This window comes from Mus caroli, unplaced genomic scaffold (assembly GCF_978045245.1).
Source record: "Mus caroli unplaced genomic scaffold, Mus_caroli_1 scaffold_19, whole genome shotgun sequence".
NCBI lineage: Eukaryota > Metazoa > Chordata > Mammalia > Rodentia > Muridae > Mus > Mus caroli.
Window position 1 is genome coordinate 34458666 of NW_028227274.1, and position 19957 is coordinate 34478622.

The following is a 19957-nucleotide window of genomic DNA, read 5'->3' on the forward strand; positions in this document are numbered from 1 at the left end:
AGCACAACGCGCTCCCTAGACGAAGCAGATGCGCCCCGCCAGCGTCTGTTGGTGTTAGTGAAGGACCACGGCGAGCCCGCACTGACCGCCACAGCCACGGTGCTGGTGTCTCTGGTGGAGAATGGTCAAGCACCCAAGATATCTTCCCTTGCTTCGGAGAGCACAGCGTCTTCGGAGGCGTCGCTGGTGACTGTCAACGTGTACCTGATCATTGCTATTTGCTCAGTGTCCAGCTTGTTGGTGCTCACGCTGCTGCTTTACACCGCGCTGCGCTGCTCAGCAAGGCCCACAGATGGAGCCTGTGCTCCGGGGAAGCCCATGCTGGTGTGCTCCAGCGCGGTGGGGAGCTGGTCATACTCGCAGCAGAGGCGACAGAGGGTGTGCTCTGGAGAGGGTCCACCTAAGACCGACCTCATGGCCTTTAGTCCTAGTCTCCCTCCTGTGTTAGGCTCTGCAGAGGACACATGTCAGAGAGAAAGGCAGGTAGAACATTTGAAAGAGGTAAGTTCATAATATAAAGTATTGTGTCTAACAGTTGCTCCTTCATGATATCTTTTCTCTCAATAATTTCATCAATCTAGTTAAAAATGTTCTCATCCTTGTAGTCTTTAACAATTTCTATATTGACATTGGATTGGTCACTCACTAATGAAATATTATTAGAAACCGTAGTAATGTGTCACAAACTGGAAAAAAAAACCTTATTTAGCATTTTAAATAAAACCAATGCTTGGGATTGGAAACATTTTACAAAAATATTACAGTGAGGCTAAATAATTTTAAGATATAGTCTTAATGCATACCTACATACATAGGTTATTTTTTAAAGACCTTATAACTTCTTAATTCTAAATAAATGTTTCTTTTCTTGAGTTAGGATCTAGCCATGGAGCTTAAGTTGGCCTCCAACGTTATTTTATTTTTTATTTTTCTAGTTATTCTTTTCTTTTTAAAAAGTGGTACTTACTTTATCCCTAGTTTTTTCTTTCTTATTTTTTTCTTTATCTTTATTCTCTCATATATTATACCCTGACTGCAGTTTTCCCTCCCTTCTTCCCCCATGGACTCCACCTTTTGATTCTTCTGTCTGTGCTCTGGATTGCTGGGATTTCAGGTGCAATACACCACACTTGGTTACAAGTGTAATTTGTTTGTATGTTTATGTATTTATTTTTTTATTATTTACTTATTTAATTGTGACAGGTTCACCCCTCATAACTATGTAGACCAGGCTATCCTGAAACTCACAGAGACCACCTGACTCTGCCTCCTGATTGCTAGAATTAAAGACCTGTGCCACAGAACCCTGTTTGTTTTTAAGACTTTTTGAGTTTGTCGTTCCTTTGTTATCCTCTAGGACCCTTGATGTTCACCTTTCTATGAGAAGCATTTACTTCCTGTATATTACCATAAACTTGAGCTTATTGTAAATCTCTCTCTCTCTCTCTCTCTCTCTCTCTCTCTCTCTCTCTCTCTCTATATATATATATATATATATATATATATATATATATATATATATATATATGAAACTTGAACCAGATCTTCATTAATTTATCATTTAAGCTATGTGTCTGTGTTTTTACTAAAAATGCACTTCTTTGTCTTTCCAAAAATTACTTTTTAAAAAAATGTCTTTTGCCAGACTGTGTCTATGGTCCACATGCATTTAATGCCTGAAGTAGCCAGAAGAGGGCATCAAATCCCCTGGAACTGGAGTTAGAGGTGGTTGTGTTCTACCCATGTAGGTGCTGGGAATTGAACCTAGGTCCTCTAGAAGACCAGCCATTTTTAAGAATTCTTCTTTCATATGTTACATCCTGACCACAGTGTCTACTCCCTCCACTCCTTTCACCCCCACTCCACCTCTTCTCTCTTCCAAATCCACCCCCTCTGTTTCCCTTCAAAAAAAATAGCAGGCCTTCCAGGTTGTCAACTGAACATGACATAACAAGTCACCATAGGACTGGGGACAAATACTAGATGAGGCAACCCAGTAGAAGGAAAAGGTTTCCAAGAACAGGGGAAAGAGTCAGAGACACCTCCCCACTCCCACTGTTAGGAGTACCACAAGAAGACAAAGCTACATAATGATAACATATGTAGAGGACCTAGCCCAGACCCATACAGGCTCTGTACCTGTTGCTTCAGTCTCTGTGATACTCTCTGAGCCCTGCCTAGTTGGTTTTATGTTCTCATGGTGTCCTTGACCCTTCCAGCTCCTACAATCCTTCCCTTCTTTTTCTGTAGGATTCCCCTGGCTCTGCCTAATGTTTGGCCATGGGTCTCTGGATCTGATCTCATCAGTTGTTCTGATGACAATGGGGCTAGGGATTAATCTATGAGTAAAGGAGAATATCATTAGTAATCATTTTATCCAAACTTTGAAGTCGTGTTAATTCTATCCTGGATCTCTGGGCAGTACAGCCTTTGGTTTTTAGTCATCCAGGCAGTGTCAGGTATGAGCGCCTTCTCATAGCATGGCCCTTAAGTTGGACCATTGGTTGGCCACTCCCACAAGTTCTGTGCCATCAACACACCTTGCAGCAGGACAGATTGTAGGTTGAAGGTTTTGTTGCTGGGTTGGTGTCCCAGACCAAGCTGGAAGACTTGCTTGGCTATAAAAGATGGCTGGTTCAGGATGCATATTCCACATTACTAGAAGTCTTTTTCAGGGTCATTCGCATAGATTCCAGGGAGCTTCTACTGCAGTAGGTTTCCACATTGCCCACCCCACTGTCCCCCAGTTCCAGTTGTCTCTCCCAGTACTTTTTCCCCTCCCTGCTACTGACTGATCCCTCCAGTTCCCATGCCCACTTGCCCCAAGTCCACCTCCAAATTCTATTCTATTTACATTTCTCAAGATTATCCGTTCCTCCCTTTGGAGTACTCCTTGTTACTTGGCCTCACCAAGGCTGCGAATTGTAGCACAATTATTATTTATTTTACAGCTAATGGATGTAAAGTAAGTGAGTGTGGCCATTAGCTCTAAAGTAAGTGAGTACACACCTTGTTTGTCTTTCTGGGTCTGGGTTACCTCACTCAGGATGATTTTTTTTTTAGTTCTATACATTTGATTGCAAATTTCACGCTGTTATTGTTTTTTTTTTTTAACAGCTGAGTAATAGTCCATTGTGTAAAGGTATTGCATTTTCTTCATTCATTCTTTAGGTTGTTTCTTGTTTCTGGCTATTATAAATAAAGCTGCTATCAACATAGTTGAGCAAGTGTCCTTGTGGTAGAATGAAGAAAGCATCCTTTGGGTATATGCCTAAAAGTAGTATAACTGGGTCTTGAGGTAGATTGATTCCCTATTTTCTGAGGAACCACCATGTTGATTTCCTTGTGGTTGTACAAGTTCACCCTCCCATCTGCAATGGAGAACTGTTCCCCTTGCTCCACATCCTCACCAGCATGAGCTGCTGCTTGTGTTTTTGATTTTAGACATTCTGACAGGTATAAGATGGAATCTCAAGCAGTTTTGATTTACATTTCCCTAACAGTTAAGGATGTTGAACATTTAAGTATTTCTCAGTCATTTTTGACTCTCTGTTAAAAGTTCTCTGTACTTCATTTTAAAAATTAGATTATTTGCTTTATTTGATGTTTGGTTTCTTGAATTCTTTGTATATTTTGGATATCTGCTCTCTGTTCGATGTGGAGTTGATCAAGAACTCTTCCCATTTTGTAGGCTACCATTTTGTCGTTTGCTTTGCTTTTTATATTCATGAGGTATCATTTATTGATTGTTGATCTTATTGCCTGTGCTATTAATGTTCTGTTCAGGGAGTTGTTTCCTGTGCCAATGCAATCAAGGCTATATCCCACTTTCTTTTCTATTAATTTCATTTTATCTAGTTTATATTGAGGTCTTTGATCCAATTTGACTTGAGTTTTATGCATTTTTCTACATACTGAGATTTAGTTAGACCAGCACCATTTTTTAAAAGATGCTTTCACTTTTCTATTCTGTATATCTGGCTTCTTTATAAAAAATTACATGTCAATAGGTGCATGGATTTACATCTGTGTCTTGGATTCCATTACATTCATCAACCTGTCTGTTTTCATGTTAATTCCATGCACTTTTTATTACTATAGCAATATAGTAGACATTGAAATCAGCGATAGTGATACCTCTGGAATTTCTTTTATTGTATAGGATTTTTTTTTTTTAGCTCACCTGGGTAGGTTTTATGAAATTCAGTTTATCTGGTTTATATTGAGGTCTTTGATCTAATTTCACTTGAGTTTTGTGCAGGATGATAGATATGGATCCATTTGCATTTTCCTACATGCTGAGATCCAGTTATGGATTTTTCCACATGAAGCTGAGTATTGCCTTTTGAAGTCTGTAAAGAATTGATTTGAATTTTCATGAGGATTGCATTGAATCTATAGATTGCTATAAGATGTATATTTTTACTGTTAATCTTACTGATCCATGAACATGGAAGATCTTTCCATTTTCTGATATTTTCTTCAATTTTGTTTTTCAAAGACGTGAAGGTCTTGTTATAGAAGTCTTTCACTTGCTTGGTTAGAGTTACAACAAGATATTTTATATTATTTGCAGCTCAGGAGGGCCACTGAATTTTTGTTAGTATTTATCCAGCCATTCTCCTAAAGGTGTTTATCAGTTTTAGGAGTTTTCTGGTAGGATTTTTGGGGCTGCTTATGTATACTATCATAGCATCTGCAAATATGAGTACAATCTTCTTTCTTTCCATTTGCATCCCTTTGATTTCCTTCAGTTGTTTTATTGCTCGATCTAGAACTTTAAGTACGATATTGAATAGATATATAGAGAGTGGACAGTCTTGACTTGCTCCTGATTTTAGTGAAATTGCTTTGAATTTCTTTCCATTTAATTTGATGTTGGCTATCAGCTTGCTTCAAAATGTCACAATGATATTTAACTATGTCCTTTTTATCCCTAATATCTCTAAGACTTTTATCATAAAGTAGTATCAGATTTTGTCAGACTTTTTAAGCATCTAATGAGATGATTATGTGGTTTTTGTCTTACACTTTGTTTTATATGGTGAATTACATTGATTGACTTTCATGTGCTTAAACATTTCTGCATTTATTGGATTTCTTGACCCTGGTAGATAGTTTTTTTTGATGTATTTGTGAATTTAGATTGCAAGTATTTTATTGATTATTTTTGTACCTATGTTCATGAAGAATATTGGTTTGTAATTCTCTTTCTTTGTTGAATATTCATGTTATTTGGGTGTCAGGGTGACTGTGGCCTCATAAAATGAATTTGGAAATGTTTCTTCTATTTCTACTTTGTAGAATAATTTGAGGAGTATTGGCGGTAGCTCTTCTTTGAAAGTCTGGCAGAATTCTGGACTAAAACAGTCGGTCTCAGAGTTTCGTTTTGATTTTGGTTTTTGGTTTTTGGTTTTTGGTTGGGAGACTTTTAATGATTGCTTCTATTTTAGGGGGGCTATTAGTCCATTTAAATTGCTTATCTGATCTTGACTTAACTTTAGTAAGTGGTCTTCTACTTCTGTAGAATATAGGTTTTTAAAGTATGTCCTAATGTTTCTTTGGAGTTCCCCAATGTCTCTTGTTATAGCCCTTTCTTTTGTTTTTGATTTTATTTATTTGGATATTTTCCTCTCTATTTTTTAACTAGATTAAATAAAGATTTGTCTATCTTTTTGGCTTTCTTAAAGAACCAACTCTTTGTTTCATGGATTCTTTGTATTGTTCTCTTTGTTTTTATTTTATTTAGTTCCGCTATTCATTTTATCATTTACTGCCACCTACTTCTCCTGAGTATATTTGCTTCTTTTTATTCTATGGCTTTTTGTTATGCTGTTAAGTTTCTAGTATGAGATTTCTCTAATTTCTTTATGAAGGTACTTAATGCTATGAACTTTCCTCTTAGCACCACTTTCATTGTGTGTGCTATGAGCTTTCTCCTTAACATTGCTTTCATTGTATCATATAAGTGTTGGTATGTTGTGTATTCATTTTCATTGAAGTCTATAAAGTTCTTTTCTTCTCTCTGCCTTTCTCTCTTTCTCTTTCTCTCTCTCTCTCTCTCTCTTTCTTTCTTTCTTTCTTTCTTTCTTTCTTTCTTTCTTTCTTTCTTTCTTTCTTTCTTTCTTTCCTTCCTTCCTTCCTTCCTTCTTTTCTTCCTTCTTTCCTTCCTTCCTTCCTTCCTTCCTTCCTTCCTTCCTTCCTTCCTTCCTTCCTTCCTTCCTTCCTCCTTCCTTTCTTCCCCCCCCCTTTCTTTCTGTCCTGACCCAGTTGCCATTCAGTATAGAGTTGCTCACTTACCATGAATTTGTAGGCATTCTGTTGTTTCTGCTCTTGTTGAAGTCCAGCTTTGAAACTATGCAGAGAGTTATTTCAATTTTCTTGTATCTTTTGAGACTACACCAGCTTTTTTCTTAGGTGTGTTTTCTTGGAAGATGTTTTCCAACTCTTTACTATGAAGTAATGCTTATTTTTGATACTGAGGTGTTTTTCTTGTGTATATTAGAAGGGTGGATCCCATTTTCACATCCATTCTGTTGGTCTGTATCATTGTATTGAGGAATTTAGTTCATTGATACTGAGTGATATCAATGAAAAATGACAGTTAATTCCTGTTATTTTGTGGTTGTTGTTGTTGGTAGTGGTGATAATGTGCATGTGTGTGTTTCCCTTCTTTTTTGGTTTTGTTGGTGTGAGATTATTTCCTGTGTTTTTATGGCTAGAGTTAACCTTTTTCAGTTGGAATTTTTCTTGTAGCATCTTCTCTAGGGCTGGATTGGTGGAAAGAGACTGTTCAAATTTGGTTTTGTCATGGAATATTACGTTTTCTCCACAATGATGACTGAAAGTTTTGCTGGGTATAGTAGTCTGGTATGGCATCTGTGGTCTGTTAGAGTCTGCAGGACATCATCTGTCCATACCTTTTTGGCTGGACAAATGGCTGGAGTCTCCATTGAGAAGTTGAGCATAATTCTAATAGGTTTGCCTTTGTATGTTACTTGGCCTTTTTCCTTTTCAGCTTTTATTATTCCTTCTTTGTTCTGTATGGTTAGTGTTTTGACTATTATGTGTTGAGGGAATTTCCTTTTACAGTCCATCCAATTCATTTGGTGTCCTGTAAGCTTTTTGTACCTTTATAAGGCATGTCCTTCTTTAGGTTAGGACATTTTTCTTTTATGATTTTGTTGAAAATATTTTCTGAGCCTTTGAGCTGGGATTCTTCCTTTTCCTCTTCCTCTTCCTCTCCCTCTTCCTCTCCCTCTTCTCTTTCTCCTCTTCCAATTATACTACCCTCCTCCTGGTCCCCCTCACTGAGTCCCTCCTCCATCTCCCTCCCTTTCTCCTCTGGGAGGGTTGAACACCCTAGATATACCCTACCCTGGCAATCAAGTCTCTGCCTGATTAGGCACATCCATTCCCACCGAGGCCAGACAGGGTAGCCATGAAGACTGAGCTGCCTGTCAGCTACATATGTGCTGGGGGGTTGGGGCTCAATCTAACCCATGAGAGCTCTCAGGGGTCTAGTTTTGTTGACTCTGTTGGTCTTCTTGTGGGGAACTCATATACTTCTGGGCCTTAAATCCTTCCCCCAACCTCTTCCATAAGTGTCCCAGACCTAGTTCTAATGTTTGGATGAGGGTATCTGCTTCTTTTTCAGTCTGCTGCTGGGTAGAGACTTTTAGATTACAGTTATGCTGCATTCCTGTCTGTAAGCATAATAGTATCATTAATATTGTCAGAGATTGGTGCTTCCCAATGGGATGGGTTTTGAGTTGGACTGGTTATTGATTGGTCTTTTCTTCAGTCTCTGCTCCACTCCTGCATTTTTTTTTTTTTTTTTAGACAGGACAAATTTTGGGTTGAAATTTTGTGGGTAAGTTGGTGTCCTGATCCTTCTATTGGGGGTCTTTCTTGGTTACAGGAGGTGGCCTCTTCAGGTTCCACATCCCCACTGTTAGGCAACTCAGGATTGTTCAGGATTGTTTTGACTAATCTGGGTTTTTTTGTCTTTCTATATGAAACTGAAAATTGTTCTTTCAATGTCTGTAAAATTTTTAATGGGGATTTTGATGGGGATTACATTAAATCTGTAGGTGACTTTTGGTAAGATGGCCATTTTCACTATGTTAATCCTACCAGTTGATGAGTGTGGGAGATTTCCCCCATCTTCTGATATCTTCTTCAATTTCTTCAGGGACTTTCTTGTTATGCAGATCTTTTACTTGCTTGGTTATAGTTACACCTACATATTTTATATTATTTGTGGCTATTGTGAAGGGTGTTGTTTCCCTAATTTATTTCTCTGCCCATTTATCACTTTCATAAAGGAGGGCTACTGATTTCTTTGAGTAAATTTGATATCCAGCCACTTTGCAAATGAAGTTTTTTATCAGCTATAGGAGTTCTCTGATAGAATTTTAGGGATCACTTATTTATACTACAATATCATCCATGAATAGTGATACCTTGACTTCTTTCTTTACTTTTTCTCTTTTTTGACATCTGCTATGACTTCTTCCTTTTCAATTTTTATTCATTGGTCTCCTTTTGTTGTCTTATTTTGCTCTACCTAAAATTTTAAGAACTGTATTCAATAAATAGTAGGAGAGTTGGCAGCCTTGTCTTGTTTCTTATTTTGATGGAATTGTTTTAAGTTTATTTCGATTTAATTTAATTTGGTTATTGACTTTCTGTATATTGCTTTTATTATGCTTAGGTATGTGCCCTGAATCCATGATCCCTCCAATACTTTTAATATGAAGGGGTGTTGGATTTTGTCAAAGGTTTTTCTTTTTTCTCTTTCTTTTAGCATCTGAGATGATCATGCCATTTTTTTCTTTCAGTTTGTTTATATAGTAGATTGTGTTAACAGAGTTTTTTCTTTTTCTTTTTAAAGATTTATTTATTTATTTTATGTATATGAGTACACTGTTGCTGTCTACAGACAAACCAGAAGAGGACATCAGATAGCATTACAGATGTTAGTGAGCTATCATGTGGTTGCTGGGAATTGAACTTAGGACCTCTGGAAGAGGAGTTGGTGCTCTTAACTACTAAGGCATCTCTCCAGCCCAGTGTTAATGGAATTTCACATGTTGACCCATTCCTGCATCCCTGGGATGAAGCTTACTTGATCCTGGTGAATTATGTTTTTGATATGTTCTTGGATTTGGTTTTCAAGAATGTTATTGAGTACTTTTTTGTCGATGTTTGTAAGTGAAATTGATCTGAAGTTCTCTTTCTTTGTTGAGTCTTTGTGTGGTTTAGGTATCAGAGCAACTGTGACCTCATAGAATGAATTAGGTTGTGTTCATCCTGTTTCTATTTTGTGGAATAGTTTGAGGAGTATTGGTATTGCTCTTCTATGAATTTCTGGTAGAACTATGCACTAAAACCATCTGGCCTTGGGCTTTTGTTATTGTTGCTGTTGTTGTTGGGAGACTTTTAATGACTGCTTCTATTTCTTTAGGGGTTATAGAACTGTTCAGATAGCTTACCTGATCTTGATTTAATTTTGGTATGTAGTATCTGACTAAAAATTAATCAATTTCATTTAAAATTTCCAGTTTTGTGAAGTAAGCTTTTGAAGTAAGACTTAATGATATTTTGAATTTCTTCAGTTTCTGTTGTCACCCTTTTCCATTTTTGATTTTGTTATTTGATTAATGTTTCTGTGTCTTTTAGTTAGTTTGGCTAAGGGTTTGTCTATTTTGTTGGTTTTTCTCAAAGATTCTCAACTTTTAGGTTATTTGATTCTTTGTAATGTATTTTTTTGTTTCTTAATTGATTAATTTCAGCCCCGAGTTTCATGATTTCCTGCCCTCTATTCCTCTTGGGTGTGTTTGCTTTTTTTTTTTTTTGTTCTAGAGCTTTGAGTTGTGCTGTTGTTAGTAGGAGAACTCTCTAATTTTTTAAATAAAGGCACGCATAATACTGTGAATTTTCCTCTTATCACTGCTTTCATTATGTCCCATAACTTTGAGGAAATTGTACCTACATTTTCATTGAATTCTAGAATGTCCTTTCTCTCTTTATTTTCTTTCTCTCTCTCTCTCTTCCTTCCTTGCCTGCCTGCCTGCCTGCTTGCTTTCTTTCTTTCTTTCTTTCTTTCTTTCTTTCTTTCTTTCTTTCTTTCTTTCTTTCTTTCTTTCTCTCTCTCTCTCTCTCTCTCTCTCTCTCTCTCTCTTTCTTTCTTTCTTTCTTTCTTTCTTTCTTTCTTTCTTTCTTTCTTTCTTTTTTCCTTCCTTCCTTCCTTCCTTCCTTCCTTCCTTCCTTCCTTCCCTCCCTCCCCTTCCTCTCTTTCTTTCTTTCTTTCTTTCTTTCTTTCTTTCTTTCTTTCTTTCTTTCTTTCTTTCTTTCTTTCTTTCTTTCTTCCGTTCTTCCCTGACCAAATTATCAGTAAGTAGAGAGTTGTGTCTATTGTTGTTGTTGAAGTCCAGCCTTAATTCATTGTGATCTAATGGAATACAAAGTGTTATTTCAATTTTCTTGAGGCTTCCTTTGTACTTGTTAAATCCATTTGGCTCATATCATCTGTTAGTTTCATTCTTTTTCTGTTTATTTTCTATATTGATTACCTGCCCATTGTTGAGAGTGGGTTATTGAAATCCCCTGCTATTATTGTGTGGTGTTCAATGTGATATTTGAGCTTTAGTTAAATTTCTTTTCCAAATGTAGTTGCCCTTGCACTTGAGACATAGAATTGAGATTTCATCTTGGTGGATTTTTCCTTTGGTGAGTATGAAGTATGCTTCTTTTTTTAAAAAAAATTTTATTAGGTATTTTCCACATTTTCATTTCCAATGGTATCCCAAAAGTCCACCATACACTCCCCCCCCCCCAACTCCCCTACCCACCCACTCCCACTTTTTGGCTCTGGCGTTCCCCTGTACTGGGGCATATAAAGTTTGCAAGTCCAATGGGACTCTCTTTCCATTGATAGAGGACTAGGCCATCTTTTGATACATATGCAGCTAGAGTCAAGAGCTCCGGGGTACTAGTTAGTTCATAATGTTGTTCCACCTATAGGGTTGCAGATCCCTTTAGCTCCTTGGGTACTTTCTCTAGCTCCTCCATTGGGGCCCTGTGATCCATCCAATAGCTGACTGTGAGCATCCACTTCGGTGTTTGCTAGGCCCCAGCATAGTCTCACAAGAGACAGCTATATCAGGTTCCTTTCAGCAAAATCTTGTTAGTGTATGCAATGGTGTCAGCATTTGGAAGCTGATTATGGGATGGATATCCAGATATGGCAGTCTCTAGATGGTCCATCCTTTCGTCACAGCTCCAGACTTTGTCTCTGTAACTCCTTCCATGGGTGTTTTGTTCCCAATTCTAAGAAGGGGCAAAGTGTCCACACTTTGGTCTTCGTTCTTCTTGAGTTTCATGCATTTAGCAAATTGTATCTCATATTTTGGGTATTCTAAGTTTCTGGGCTAATATACACTTATCAGTGAGTACATATTGTGTGAGTTCCTTTGTGATTGGGTTACCTCACTCAGGATGATGACCTCCAGGTCCATCCATTTGCCTAGGAATTTCATGAATTCATTCTTTTTAATAGCTGAGTAGTACTCCATTGTGTAAATGTACCACATTTTCTGTTTCCATTCCTCTGTTGAGGGGCATCTGGGTTCTTTCCAGCTTCTGGCTATTATAAATAAGGCTGCTATGAACATAGTGGAGCATGTGTCCTTCTTACCAGTTGGGACATCTTCTGGATATATGCTCAGGAGAGGTATTGCGGGATCCTCCGGTAGTACTATGTCCAATTTTCTGAGGAACCCCCAGACTGATTTCCAGAGTGGTTGTACAAGCTTGCAATCCCACCAACAATGGAGGAGTGTTCCTCTTTCTCCACATCCTCGCCAGCATCTGCTGTCACCTGAATTTTTGATCTTAGCCATTCTGACTGGTGTGAGGGGGAATCTCAGGGTTGTTTTGATTTGCATTTCCCTGATGATTAAGGATGTTGAACATTTTTTCAGGTGCTTCTCTGCCATTCGGTATTCCTCAGGTGAGAATTCTTTGTTCAGCTCTGAGCCCCATTTTTTAACGGGGTTATTTGATTTTCTGGAGTCCACCTTCTTGAATTCTTTATATATATGTTGGATATTAGTCCCCTATCTGATTTAGGATAGGTAAAGATCCTTTCCCAATCAGTTGGTGGTCTTTTTGTCTTATTGACGGTGTCTTTTGCCTTGCAGAAGCTTTGCAGTTTCATGAGGTCCCATTTATCGATTCTCGATCTTAAAGCACAAACCATTGCTGTTCTATTCAGGAATTTTTCCCCTGTACCTGTATCTTCGAGGCTTTTTCGTACTGTCTCCTCTATAAGTTACAGTGTCTCTGGTTTTATGTGGAGTTCCTTAATCCACTTAGATTTGACCTTAGTTCAAGAAGATAGGAATGGATCAATTCACATTCTTGTATATGATAACCAGTTGTGCCAGCACCATTTGTTGAAAATGCTGTCCTTTTTCCACTGGATGGTTTTAGCTCCCTTGTCAAAGATCAAGTGACCATAGGTGTGTGGGTTCATCTCTGGGTCTTCAATTCTGTTCCATTGGTCTACTTGTCTGTTGCTATACCTGTACCATGCAAATTTTTTTTTATCACAATTGCTCTGTAGTACAGCTTTAGGTCCGGCATGGTGATTCCACCAGAGGTTCTTTTATCCTTGAGAAGAGTTTTTGCTATCCTAGGTTTTTTGTTATTCAAGATGAATCTGCCGATTGCCCTTTCTAATTCGTTGAAGAATTGAGTTGGAATTTTGATGGGGATTGCATTGAATCTATAGATTGCTTTTGGCAAGATAGCCATTTATACTATATTGATCCTGCCAATCCAAGAGCATGGGAGATCTTTCCATCTTCTGAGATCTTCTTTAATTTCTTTCTTCAGAGATTTGAAGTTCTTATCATACAGATCTTTCACTTCCTTAGTTAGAGTCACACCAAGGTATTTTATATTATTTGTGACTATTGAGAAGGGTGTTGTTTCTCTAATTTTTTTCTCAGCCTGTTTATCCTTTGTGTACAGAAAGGCCATTGACTTGTTTGAGTTAATTTCATATTCAGCTACTTCATTGAAGCTGTTTATCAGGCTTAGGAGTTCTCTGGTGGAATTTTTAGGGTCACTTATATATACTATCATATCATATGCAAAACATGATATTTTGACTTCTTCCTTTCCAATTTGTATCCCCTTGATCTCCTTTTGTTGTCTAATTGCTCTGGCTAGGACTTCAAGTACAATGTTGAATAGGTAGGGAGAGAGTGGACAGCCTTGTCTAGTCCCTGATTTTAGTGGGGTTGCTTCCAGATTCTCACCATTTACTTTGATGTTGGCTACTGGTTTGCTGTAGATTGCTTTTTATCATGGTTAGGTATGGGTCTTGAATTCTTGGTCTGTCCAAGACTTTTATCATGAATGGGTGTTGGATTTTGTCAAATGCTTTTTCAGCATCTAACGAGATAATCATGTGGTTTTTGTCTTTGAGTTTGTTTATATACTGGATTACGTTGATGGATTTCCCTATATTGAACCATCCCTGCATCCCTGCGATGAAACCTACTTGGTCAGGATGGATGATTGTTTTGATGTATTCTTGGATTCGGTTAGCAAGAACTTTATTGAGGATTTTTGCATCAATATTCATAAGGGAAATTGGTCTGAAGTTCTCTATCTTTGAGTCTTTTTGTGGTTTAGGTATCAGAGTAATTGTGGCTTCATAGAATGAGTTGGGTAGAGTACCTTCTGTTTCTATTTTGTGGAATAGTTTGTGAAGAACTGGGATTAGATCTTCTTTGAAGGTCTGATAGAACTCTGCACTAAACCCATCTGGTCCTGGGCTTTTCTTGGTTGGGAGACTATTAATGACTGCTTCTATTTTTTTAGGGGATATAGGACTGTTTAGATCATTAATCTGATCTTGATTTAACTTTGGTACCTGGTATCTGTCTAGAAACTTATCCATTTCATTGAGGTTCTCCAGTTTTGTTGAGTATAGTCCTTTGTAGAAGGATCTGATGGTGTTTTGGATTTCTCCAGGATCTGTTGTTATGTCTCCCTTTTCATTTCTTATTTTGTTAATTAGGATGCTTTCCCTGTGCCCTCTAGTGAGTCTGGCTAAGGGTTTATCTATCTTGTTGATTTTCTCAAAGAACCAGCTCCTTGATTGGTTGATTCTTTGAATAGTTCTTCTTGTTTCCACTTGGTTGATTTCGCCCCTGAGTTTGATTATTTCCTGCCGTCTACTCCTCCTGGGTGAATTTGCTTCCTTTCGTTCTAGAGCTTTTAGGTGTGTTGTCAAGCTGCTAATGTGTGCTCTCTCTAACTTCTTTTTGGAGACACTCAGAGCTATGAGTTTTCCTCTTAGAAATGCTTTCATTGTGTCCCAGAAGTTTGGGTAGTTGTGGCTTCATTTTTATTAAACTCCAAAAAGTCCTTAATTTCTTTCTTTATTTCTTCCTTGATCAAGGTATCATTGAGAAGAGTGTTGTTCAGTTTCCATGTGAATTTTGGCTTTCTATTATTTATTTTGTTATTGAAGATCAGCCTTACTCCATGGTAGTCTGATAGGATGCATGGGACAATTTCAATATTTTTGTATCTGTTGAGGCTTGTTTTGTGACCAATTATGTGGTCAATTTTGGAGAAGGTACCATGAGGTGCTGAGAAGAAGGTATATCCTTTTGTTTTAGGATAAAATATTCTGTAGATATCTGTTAGATCCATTTGTTTCATAACCTCTGTTAGTTTCACTGTGTCCCTGTTTAGTTTCTTTTTCCATGATCTGTCCATTGGTGAAAGTGGTGTGTTGAAGTCTCCCACTATTATTGTGTGAGGTGCAATGTGTGCTTTGAGCTTTACTAAAGTTTCTTTAATGAATGTGGCTGCCCTTGTATTTGGAGCATAGATATTCAGAATTGAGAGTTCCTCTTGGATGATTTTACCTTTGATGAGTATGAAGTGCCCCTCCTTGTGTTTTTTGATGACTTGGGTTGGAAGTCGATTTTATTAGATATTAGAATGGCTACTCCAGTTTGTTTCTTCATATCATTTGCTTGGAAAATTGTTTTCCAGCCTTTCATTCTGAGGTAGTGTCTATCTTTTTCTCTGAAATGAGTTTCCTGTAAGCAGCAAAATGTTGGGTCCAGTTTGTGTAGCCAGTCTGTTAGTCTATGCCTTTTTATTGGAGAGTTGAGTCCATTGATATTAAGAGATATTAAGGAAAAGTAATTGTTGCTTCCTATTATTTTGTTTTTAAAGTTGGCATTCTGTTCTTGTGGCTATCTTCTTTTAGCTTTGTTGAGGGATTACCTTCTTGCTTTTTCTAGGACGAGGTTTCTGTCCTTGTATTGTTTTTTTTTTTTTGTTGTTGTTGTTATTATCCTTTGAAGGGCTGGATTTCTGGAAAGATAATGTGTGAATTTGGTTTTGTCATGGAATACTTTGGTTTCTCCATCTATGGTAATTGAGAGTTTGGCTGCGTATAGTAGCCTGGGCTGGCATTTGTGTTCTCGTAGTGTCTGTATAACATCTGTCCAGGCTCTTCTGGCTTTCACAATTTCTGGTGAAAAATCTGGTGTAATTCTGATAGGCTTGCATTTATATGTTACTTGACCTTTTTCCCTTACTGCTTTTAATATTCTATCTTTATTTAGTGCATTTGTTGTTCTGATTATTATGTGTTAGGAGGAATTTCTTTTCTGGTCCAGTCTATTTGAGTTCTGTAGGCTTCTTGTATGTTCATGGGCATCTCTTTCTTTAGGTTTGGGAAGTGTTTTTCTATAATTTTGTTGAATATATTTCCTGGTCCTTTGTTTTGAAAATCTTCATTCTCCTCTACTCCTATTATCCGTAGGTGTGGTCTTCTCATTGTGTCCTGGATTTCCTGGATGTTTTGAGTTAGGATCTTTTTGCATTTTGTATTTTCTTTGATTGTTGTGCGGATGTTCTCTATGGAATCTTCTGCACCTGAGATTCTCTCTTCCATCCCTTGTATTCTGTTGCTGATCCTCACGTCTATGGTTCCAGATTTCTTTCCTAGGGTTTCTATCTCCAGCGTTGCCTCACTTTGGGTTTTCTTTATTGTGTCTACTTCCCTTTTTAGGTCTTGGATGGTTTTATTCAATTCCATCACCTGTTTGGTTGTGTTTTCCTGCAATTCTTTAAGGGATTTTTGTGCTTCCTCTTTAATGTCTTCTACCTGTTTAGCAGTGTTCTCCTGTATTTCTTTAAGTGAGTTATTAAAGTCCTTCTTGATGTCCTCTACCATCATCATGAGATATGCTTTTAAATCCGGGTATAGCTTTTCAGGTGTGTTGGGGTGCCCTGGACTGGGCGAAGTGGGAGTGCTGGATTCTGATGATGGTGAGTGGTCTTGGTTTCTGTTAGTAAGATTCTTACGTTTACCTTTCGCCATCTGGTAATCTCTGGAGTTTGTTGTTATAGTTGTCTCTGGTTAGAGACTGTTCCTCTCGTGATTCTGTTACCCTTTATCAGCCGACATGGGAGACTAGCTCTCTCCTCTCAGTTTCAGTGGTCAGAGCACTCTCTGCAGGCAAGCTCTCCTCTTACAGGGAAGGTGCACAGATATCTGGCGTTCAGATCTCCCTCCTTGCCGAGGATGAAGGCCCAAAACAGGACCCCTCTCAGAAGCTGTGTTGCTTTGGCCTGTCACAGAAGCTGTTAGCTTCTGTATTCCACACTCTCACCTGTGCAGACTACTTTCGGCAGAGTTCCGGAACCAAGATGGCTCCCGCTGATGCTCAGGCATAGGCCTCTCGGGCTGGGTGGTCACCTGCCCTCTGGCCGGGAAGGTGGCCGGATGTCTGGAGCCTGAAAAGGGTGCTGCCTCAGAAGCTCTGTGGCTCCTGTCTGTCCCAGAAGCTGTTAAGTTCTGTAGTCCACACTCTCACCTGTGTAGACTACTTTCGGTGGAGTCCTGGATCCAAGATAGCTCTGAAGTATGCTTCTTTATCTCTTTTGATTACTTTGGTTGAATGTCTATTTTACTAGATATTAGAATGACTACTCCAGCATGTTTCTTGGGTCTGTTTTCTTGGAAATGCTTTTCCCACTCTTTTAGTTTGAGATGTGTTTCTTGTAAGCATCAGAACGATGTATCCTGTTTAGGTGTCAGTCTGTTAGCCTGTGCCTTTTTTTCTTTATTTTTAAATTTTCTTTATTTAAATTTCGAATGTTATCCCCTTTCCAGGTTTCTTCTCTACAATCCTCCATCCCATCCCCCTCCTCCTGCTCCTGTGAATGTGTTCCCCTACCCACCCACCCACTCCCACCTCACTGCCCTCACATTCTCCTACACTGGGGCATCAAGCCTTCATAGGACTAAGGCCCTCCCCTCCCATTTATGCCAGATAATGCCATCCTCTGCTATATATGCAGTTGGAGCCATGGGTCCCTCCATGTGTACTTTTTGGTTGGTGGTTTAGTCCCTGGGGGCTGTAGATGTGTCTGGTGGTTTGATATTGTTGTCCTTCCTATGGGGTTGCAAAACCCTTCAGCTCCTTCAGTCCTTCCCCTAACTTCTCCATTGGGGTCTCTATGCTCAGACTGAATGTTGGCTACAAGCATCTGCATCTGTATTGGTCAGGCTCTGGCACAGCCTCTTAGGAGACAGCTATAATAGGCTCCTGTCAGCAAGCTCTTCTTGACATCAGAAATAGTGTCTGAGTTTAGTGTCTGCAAATGGGACAGGTCCCCAGGTGAGGCAGTCTCTGGATGGCCTTCGATTTATTCTCTGTTCCACTCTTTGTCTCTGTATTTTTTTTTTTTTAGACAGGAACAATTCTGAGTTAAATTTTTTGAGATGGATAGGTGGTCCCATCCTGCAATCAGGGGCTGTACCTAATCTCTGGATATGGTCTCTACAGGTTATCTCTCCCCTTTGTTGGATATTTCAGCTAATGTCATCCCCATTGGGTCCTGGGAGCATCTTGTTTTCCTGGAATCTGGGACTTTCTGGTGGCTACTCTCAGTTTCACTCCCTCAGTGCTACACACCTCCATTCAATTTCCTGACCCTCTGTACATATCCCCCATCTCCTCCCAGACATGATTTTGTCCACCCTCTTCTCCTCCCCCTCCTCTCTTCTTTCCAAGTTCTTCCCACCCTTTACCTCATGTGATTATTTTGTTCCCCCTTCTAAGTAGGACTGCATCTGATGGAAACAGATGCAGAGACCCACAGCTAAACATTAGGCAGAGCTTGGGGAATCTTTTGCAAGAGTCGGGGGAAGGATTGAGGGAGCTGGAGGGGTGAAGAACACCACAAGAAGACCTATAAAGTCAACTGATCTGGGCCCCTGGGAGCTCACAGAAACTGAACCACCAATTGGAGACCTAGGCCCCCTACACATATGTAGCAGATGTTCAGCTTAGTCTTCATATGGGTCCCCCAACAATTGGAGCAGTGGCTATCTCTGACTCTATTGCCTGGTTTTGGATCCCTTTCTTCTAGCTGGACTGCCTTGTCTGGACTCAGTGTAAGAGGATACACTTAGTCATGCTTTGGATTGATGTGCCAGGGTGGGTTGGTCCAAATGGAGGACCTCCCCTTTTCTGATAGGAAAAGGAGGGAGAGATGGGGGGGTTGTGTAAATATGGGACTGGAACGAGAGGAGTGAGGCTGAAATTGAGATGTAATATAAATAAATAAATACATAAATACATAAATGAATAAATAAAAATCCAAACCATTAGTCCTGAAATTATAGACATGCAAGCAACATATAGACTGGACAGGTTTTATTATCTTGGAAATATATGCATGTGTATGTACATGTGTGTTATATACACATATATATGTAAAACACACACATATAATTGTTATATATGTATATACATATGTATATATATATAAAACAATGAAACAGAGGCCTTGAGTTTAAGAGAGAGCAAGGGAATGCATTGGAAGGGCTAAAGGTAGGAAATGGAGAAGGAGAAAATGATGTAATTATATTTTAACTTAAAAATATTTAAAATCAAATAAAATCCCTTCTTTACAGGTGATTCTAGATTTATAACAAGTTTACATTTAAATTGACCATCACAGGAATCTACAGCTCAGCAACTACAATCCAACATTTATAACTAGAGAAATATATGCAAAGTAGATTAAAAGATTCACAACAAAGGATGTTCATATAACTCATAATGAAACCCATAATGAAAAAGCAATCAAGAGATCAAAAATATTTCTAACAAAATATTGTGTTTATTCAATAAACCACTCTAAAAATTAATAAGTTGCACTCATAGACAACAACCCAGAAAATCTTAGAAACAAAATACTAGGCAAAATGAGACATAAGGGAGATTTACTTTAAATCTTCCATTCTATTAATATCAATAAATGCAAAATTAAACTCTAGTGTAAAGCAATAGTGATTATTATAGTAAAGAATGGTTTGCTTTGGGAACTTAGAATCATTGAGAGAGATCAGAAATCAGAAAGGAACCTTGTGAGGTACCAGAAGTGTTCTAGGTTGTATAGTCTTTTCTTTTAAATATGGTTAACATGTACTTATGAGTTTAGTCTTTTCCACCAAGAATATTATGTCTCACAGTCAACATGTACAGAGATAACTAGGGCAAGAGAGTATTTATTATTAGAAACAAAGTCTATACTAGAACTTTTAAATTAGAAGAATATTTAGTAATAATTGAATCAAATCCTTAAACCAGCAAAGTTAAAAAAAGGAATAGCAAAGTCAAAGTGATTAAGTAATTAAGTATTGAATAAAACGAGAACTTGTGATCAAGCATGTTAAGTATTGTAATAAATGTAAATGATATAAATTTTTATTAAAATAATACTATCATTTTAAGCTTAAAAGAGCAATATTCACTCGCATGTTTTTTCTAAGAACTATACTAAGAATAAACATTGAAAGTATAAATACAGACAAAGAAATGTTCAAAAAGATTCT

At 38.2% G+C, this 19957-nt stretch overlaps 1 protein-coding gene across 1 annotated transcript in view; it reads left to right on the forward strand.

The window, feature by feature from the left end:
• Nucleotides 1-19957, forward strand: part of LOC147000248 (protocadherin alpha-6-like) — a 154285-nt gene that overhangs the window by 47597 nt on the left and 86731 nt on the right. The window lies entirely within an intron of this gene.